Source organism: Takifugu flavidus, unplaced genomic scaffold (assembly GCF_003711565.1).
Source record: "Takifugu flavidus isolate HTHZ2018 unplaced genomic scaffold, ASM371156v2 ctg230, whole genome shotgun sequence".
In the NCBI taxonomy this organism is placed as follows: Eukaryota; Metazoa; Chordata; class Actinopteri; order Tetraodontiformes; family Tetraodontidae; genus Takifugu; species Takifugu flavidus.
The window spans coordinates 12501-19716 of NW_026621895.1; the positions used below are offsets into that span (position 1 = coordinate 12501).

The 7216-nt window shown below is 44.6% G+C and overlaps 2 long non-coding RNA genes across 2 annotated transcripts in view; one reads left to right on the plus strand and one right to left on the minus strand.

The window, feature by feature from the left end:
- Positions 1 to 5888, plus strand: part of LOC130519858 (uncharacterized) — a 7909-nt gene extending 2021 nt beyond the window's left edge. The window contains exon 2 of the long non-coding RNA XR_008948499.1: positions 2849 to 5888. This is a non-coding gene — a long non-coding RNA (uncharacterized LOC130519858). The remainder of the gene's footprint in view (positions 1 to 2848) is intronic.
- On the minus strand, positions 5647 to 7072 carry LOC130519856 (uncharacterized). Its single transcript, XR_008948497.1, has 2 exons — positions 6670 to 7072; positions 5647 to 6592 (listed from the first exon to the last, which is right to left on the minus strand). It is a non-coding gene; the product is annotated as an uncharacterized LOC130519856 (long non-coding RNA).
- Positions 7073 to 7216: the final 144 nt, after the last annotated feature.

The following is a 7216-nucleotide window of genomic DNA, read 5'->3' on the forward strand; positions in this document are numbered from 1 at the left end:
TACAATTTTTACTTATGTACACACATTCTTTGTTAACTTAACTGTTAAATCATATGAAATAATACAAAAAAGTGATTAGTTTATGATTTTTTATTGAGAAACAAAAGTTTTTGGAGGCGATTTCTCCTCTTAGACACCAGCTCCCCGGCCTCAGAAAATCCTCTTTCACACGGTGCAGATGACGATGGTGAGCAGAGAGTTTTAAGTGCAAGTTGAACAGAGTAAAGACTAAGGTGGCGCATTGCATTCACTTGTTAAATAAACAAACCCTATAAAATGAATAAAGCAACTGTAAGGCTCTTGACTTGACTATCATATGTATCACAGGTCATTCACTTGATAAACTGATAAAGCGCCACCGTTAAAAATTGTATACAACAGTAAACAGTGCTCAAAGTAAAAAGATTTCCCTCGTTTGGAGTCACAAGATCAAAATTATTCCACACTGGGGAAAACTTCTTAGAACGATCCATAATTGCGCAACTGCAAAACTCCATCCAACAAACCCACGACACGTTGATACAGTTTGTTTCCTTATAAACACACTTTGGCGCGGCTCATCCAAACGATACAATTCCTGTATCGGTCACGTGATTCTTTCTTAAAGCGATACACGCACCGATACGGGGTTTCACTCTTGAGCTCTCGGCACAGTGCTGACGCACCAGTGTCGCTCGTCCCATCACTACGTGTTGCCTGCTTTCGGATCCTGATACCATCCATCCTCTACCACTTATCCGGGGTCGGGTCGTGGGGGCAGCAGCCTAAGGAGAGAAGCCCAGACTTCCCTCTCCCCAGCCACCTCCTCCAGCTCATCCGGAGGGATCCCCAGGCGTTCCCAGGCCAGTCGAGAGACATAGTCTCTCCAACGTGTCCTGGGTCTCCCCGGGGGTCTCCTACCGGAGGGACATGCCCTGAACACCTCAGCAGGGAGGCGTCCAGGGGGCATCCTGACTAGATGCCCAAGCCACCCCATCTGGCTCCTCTCAACGCGGAGGAGCAGCGACTCTACTCCGAGCTCCTCCCGGATGGCAGAGCTTCTCCCCCTCTCTAGGGGAGAGCCCAGCCACCCTACGGAGGAAGCTCATTTCGGCCACTTGTACCCGAAGAAGACCCTGTTGAGCTTGACTCTAGTCTGGCACTGTGAAGAGACATGAGAGGGGGTCCTGATACAACTGACCATAACTGTTCTGGTGTTCCAGTGTTCTGATGATCTGATCGATCAATCAATCTTTATTTATATAGCGTTACTATCAAAATTGTTTCTAGACCCTTTCCATACCTTGAGCAGGACCAGGCTCATGTAGGGGGACCCTCCTGCTGATGGGGGGGGGGGGGCTGGGTAGAGAGAGAGGAGAAGGTAGAGGAGAGGAGACCATGACCAGGTGACAGAGGCCTGTCAGGAGCGGTCTATTGGGTTGGTAAGGTATCACTGGCTCCTCCAGGTAGGTTGGAGCTAGTGATACACTGTAACACCAGAACACTAGAACTGTTATGGTCAGTTGTATCAGGACCTGAAAGCAGGCAACACCCAAGGTCCTCAGAGTCCCCCCCCCTTCTGTATTTATTTACAGGTATTTGCATCCACCTTAACAATGCCAGACTCGTCTTCCTTTCTCTCTCTCATTTCGATGTTTGTGGTGTTTCCCCAGGTTAGAATTTAGCAACGTGGTCCACCTGGGCCCATTGATTTTTATTTTTTTTGTATTTCGATGCAGTGTGTGGTGTTGGTTCCTTAAAGGGGCCGGGACACATCTAGCACTGGCTTGGGACTGTTGTTTTGTGGACTTGCCTGGCGAATGGGCTACTGTTTATAAATCAAACCACTAATTGACAAGCTGCGGAGCATCATGGACAATGTCCGCCACCCTCTGCACACTGTCCTCCACAGCCAGAGGAGCCCGATCAGCCAGAGGAGCCCGATCAGCCAGAGGAGCCCGATCAGCCAGAGGAGCCCGATCAGCCAGAGGCTGCGCCTCCCCAAGTACAGAACAAACAGACTGGGGAACTCATTCATCCCCCGAGCCATCAGACTGTTCAACTCCTCACTGGGGGGGAGGAGGGCCAACAGAAGGACTGGAACAACACTGCAATAACATAATACTGGGACATCCATTCATTCATTCAGTTCATTCATTCATTCAGTTCATTTATTTACATTTCTATAGTTTTATATTCTATTTTTAATTTATTCTATTTTATTTCTTATTATTCTATTTTATTTATTTTATTCTATTTTTATTATTTTTAATATTTTAAACAGTGCTGTACATTTCTTTCAGGAGATGCTAATTTCCCTAATGGACACCCCCTAAAGGGATCAATAAAGTACCCTGATTCTGTTAATATATTACGTTAATAAAGCAGACACGTACTCAGTTCGTTGTGGGTCATGTAGCTGAATTTGTTACGTTAGCATACCGTAACCCTATTGCTAACCCACGCTAATTGCCTTTCAAGATGAAATGTATGTTCTTGGTCTTGAATTTTATCAAATACATTTTCCCCCAAAATGCGACTTATAGTCCAGTGCGACTTATATATCTATTTTTCTTCTTTATTATGCATTTTTTGGCTCCTGCGACTTAAACTCCGGAGCGACCTATAGTCCAGAAAACACGGCACATCAGTTTTGAACACATTTAGACCTTTAAGCTAACTGAAGGAGACTTTTCTAAATGACCTTCAGGCTAATGAACAGTTTGTTGCGCAGCATCGTGGTCCACTAACCTCCGGTCCCCACAAAAGCTCTGAAGCTCAAACCCAAAAAGGGCATCTTGACTGGTCCGGAGCGTTGCTCCAGAGAAGACGCTCCGGCTCCCTCTGAGCAGAGTCTGTCTCGTTGCAGGACAAGGCCTACTCTTACCAGGACGTGGACTTGGAGCAGCACGGCAACCACCCTGTCCCTTCAGGCATCCTCACGCCGCCGCTCAGCAGCGAAAAGACTGACGAGCCGGTCCGGGCGGACGCGTTAAAGATCCGACCGCGCATGTGTCCGGCGTCCCCGCAACAGTCTCAGGGGGACGCGGCGCCGACGGATGAAGCCTGACGAGCTCGACCCGGAGAGGAGCCCGGAGGGCTCATTTCAGGGGCGGAGTCACGTAAAATGAAATGATTATTATTATTGTTTTAAACTGGTGTTCCTGCACACGGTGGCTGTTTTAGGGACGGGAACAAAGAAATGATGCCTGTCCTGACAGGAAGGGACAGTTTGTGATGGGACGCCTCACGGTTCTTTTAAACATGGGTCACAACCATCCTTTCATATAACGGCGGTCAGTTTTAGTTTTTTCTATGCAGAGGCCAAACTGAACGGACGGAGCTTCTGATTCAGGCCTTCCTCCTGCTCCATCAGCTCTCTCCTGTGTGTCTCCTCGTTCTCCTGCTGCTGGCTGTGGAGGGTTTCCTCCAGAGAAGCACATTTCAGCTCGCTCTCCTTCAGAGCAGCTTGTGTGCTGTTCAGCAGGGTCAGGGCCTCCACATGGGCCCCAGTTCTCATTTGTCGCCTCTTCACTGCCCTGCTGAGCTGCTCCTCCTTCTCAGCCAGGGCTTCTCTGAGGTGCTGGACCTCTTCCCTCCAAGTCTCCATGGATGATTCTTGCTTCAGCTGCTGGGTTCCTCTCTGTGCCATTGATGCGTCTGCTGGTCACCAGTGTGGTACAAGAGTGTTGAGCTCCTCAGGCGTGTGCTGATGAGGTGGAGCTGATGTGTTTGATCTGCCAGTTCGGTTTGATCCTTTGATTTCATTGATCTGACATGAAAGAACAATTTTGACATCAATGACATAAAGGAGACATCAATGACATAAAGGAGATCAAAGACAAAAATGCCAACTTAAGATAAAGTTGGAGGATTCCGTTCCCTCAGCGGAGGATTCCGTTCCCTCAGCTGAGGGTTCCGTTCCCTCAGCTGAGGGTTCTGTTCCCTCAGCTGAGGGTTCTGTTCCCTCTAGCCTTACGAGGGCCTTCTTGTGAACTACCAGACAGTCTTTCCAGGCTACATGATAGCTGTCTATTTTACAAGAATGCCACTTCCTTTCCAGTCTTGGCACTTTCTGCTTGAGGGTCCTGATGTGTGAATTATACCAGGGGCCACACCTCCTCTGATTTACTATTTTCTTTTTCACACTCTAAAAATTGTGATCAATGATTACTTAAAAAAATGATGGCAACAAAGTGACACGTAATATAATTGAGTAGATTTTAATAACTGCAACTTTTAGTAAAAAGTATTGAATAAATTATCTACATTTAAACTAAAAAAAACAAGTGCAGGTTAATGAATGCAATAGTTAAAATGTGTTGGATTTATTAATAGTAGCCAAAAAGATGAGTTATATACCCAGGAAATATTAAGCAAATACAAATCACTTTCAAAAGGAAAATTGATTTATGTTTACTAATTATCTGAATAAAAGTAATTAAGATTTACTAAATATTTGGGGAAAGATGATTAACTGATTATTTAGCTGAAACTGATTTATATTCATCAGTTATCTCAGCAAAATTGAAAGAAAAGTATTAAATATCTGGACAGAAATAATTGAGATCCACTCAATAAAATAAATGATATCTACTTATATTTCAGCAAATTGTTCCTAAACTCAACACATTTGCACCGTTATTGTTATACATCTATAACTAAATAAATTGTTTAAATTCAACTTAGAGTTGCAATCACAGGACTTCAAATCCATTCAATAATACTGAATGTCACTTTGTTGCCATATTTTCTTTACGTATTATCCACTCAATATCGTGCAGCCTTGCTACTACAGAGTAACCCAGTTGGTTAACAGATCACCAAGCAGAAAAGAACAGCAGGTAAACATTTATTTCAAAACTGTGTCTATAACCATTTTTTACATCTTCTCCCATTATTCATTTGTGCAATGATAAATTCCTCAGTGAAAAACCTGGAACATTTGATGACCTCAGTCTGAGCTCAACAGTGGAGCTAAAATGAAGCCAATAGCATATTTCTCCTCTAAACTTGACTCTGTAGCACAGGGGTCACCAACCTTTCTGAGACGGAGAGCTACTTCCTGGGTACTGAATCATGTGAAGGGCTACCAGTCTGATACACACTTCTGAAATAGCCAATTTGCTCAATTTACCTTCAACTCAATGTCATTATTAATAGTTAATGATATTCATCTCTGCAAAGACACTGATCATGTTAATGATTTCTCACAATCAATATTGTGACGGCTCTGTCGTGCCTCACTGTTGTCGGGGCTGGCTGGAAGAGCAATTCCCTGGCTGACCTGCAGGGGGAGTGCCAAGCGTTTCCAGTCGACCCAGCATGTTCACCTGCTCACCTGTGGCCCATCTGCTGGGATTGGCTGCCTGACAGGTCCAGGTATAAAACCTGTCTGGAGAGCGTCGAGGACCCCTCTCGTCCTCTCTGGTGTGCTGCAGTGGAGTTCGTCAGATGAGCCCGGAGCTTGTCACAGCCGCAGGAGTTTGGAGTTTCCGTCTTTGTGACTATTTGGACTTTTCTGTTTTATATTCCACTGGGTTCTTTAATAAATGTTATGTTGGGTTGAAAATCCTCATCGTTGGTCTCCCCATTTGTATGTCATGGCTACTGTGAGCCAAGTATTCGTGACAATATCAACAATGATTTGACAAGATCGGGAACAGATGAATATCAATATGCAACACTTTATTTCTAGATTTTGTCTTAGTGCAAGTGTTTTTCAAATTGAAATAAATGTTGAAAACCATTTTAAAATGATCACTTCTCCAACAGTCCTAGGAAATCACAATGTCCCATTTTTACCAGCCACTGACATTTTTAACAAATCATGAATTACTTTGCACCACGTTTGTACAAATAATAAATCACGTAAAATACAAAAATAAACTTTCAGATTTTAAAATAAATCTGATTACGTTTTGAACTTCACACTTCAGTCTGCAGATTTTTTCACATGAACATTTTAACATAAACAATTGTCACATTTTACAAACACATTTAACAAATTCTGAAGGAGACACCAAATCTGGTGTCCGTTTCTTTGTCCGTTGGGGGGGAGCCTGGCGTTGCTGCTGTTACCAGTGTGTTGTCCTCTGGTGGGGAACTTGACAGTGCAGCTCTGAGTGAGTCTGGCAGATGTGCATCAGGGAGGCGTCTTCTGTGTTGGTTCTTGATGAAGTTCCTGTCAGAAAAGGCTGATTCACAAAGAGAGGTCGAACCCAAAAGGCTTGCAACCTCCATAGCTGCTGTACATACACCACTGTACTTTTCTGTGTCAACAAGGCACCAAAAGTTTGGTGCAGCCTGAGAGGCTTTGAGCTGCAGCTCATTTCACAATGTTCCAATTTCAATTTGCATCTGTGCAGCATCCAGGCTGAAGGTTGCACTGAACTGCTGAGCAATGCATGATATGTCCACGTTCATGAAAGGGTTAGAAATGAAGGACACACATGGCTCAAGCTGATCCAGGTCCCAAAACCTGTTCTCAAACTCTTGCCCAAGTCTTTTTATGAGCTGAGAGCCCTTTTCTGCGCTTTAGTCCAAAGCCTCACATGCAGAAGCGTTGTCTCTCAGCACCATCTGCACAGAGGGGAAGTGCAGCACCTTTTGTCTTTAGATGCACAGAGAAAATGTTCATCTTGGCTTTAGATGCATTTACAGCACTGATCCTATCAGCAACAGTCTCACCTTTGCCTTGCAGCTCCCAGTTCAAACTGTTCCGTTTCCCAGTAATGTCCGTTAAAAATGCAAGGTCCAGTGTCCAGCCAGTGTCCTCCAGCAGCGCGGCGTCTTCCCCTCTGGACTGCATGAACTCTTTTATTTCACTCAAAAGGGACAAAAAAGGAAGCAAAATCCGTCCCCTGCTGAGCCATCGGATTTCTGTGTGTAGCAGCAGGTCACCATATTCAGTTGGCAGCTCCACTGGGGAACAATTTGAAAATATCCTGTTGAAATTATTCTAAATTATTCTGATTAAAAATCAAATTGGCACGCTGATTCCAAAATTACAGTCATTCCCCCCCAGCCCGTCAAGTTTTGAAAGCTTCTCCTCCAGATCAGCAAATTTCCCCTAATGAGCTGGAGTCAGACTGGCCAGCTGATGACAACTGGATCAGCAACGTTGGTGCCGTCACCATTAAGAGGTGTGTGCAGCCCCCAAAAGGTCAGTACTGTCAATATCCTATAGGGGGCACTTTGAACCAGAGGGGATCCTATAGATCAAAAAGTTGACCCA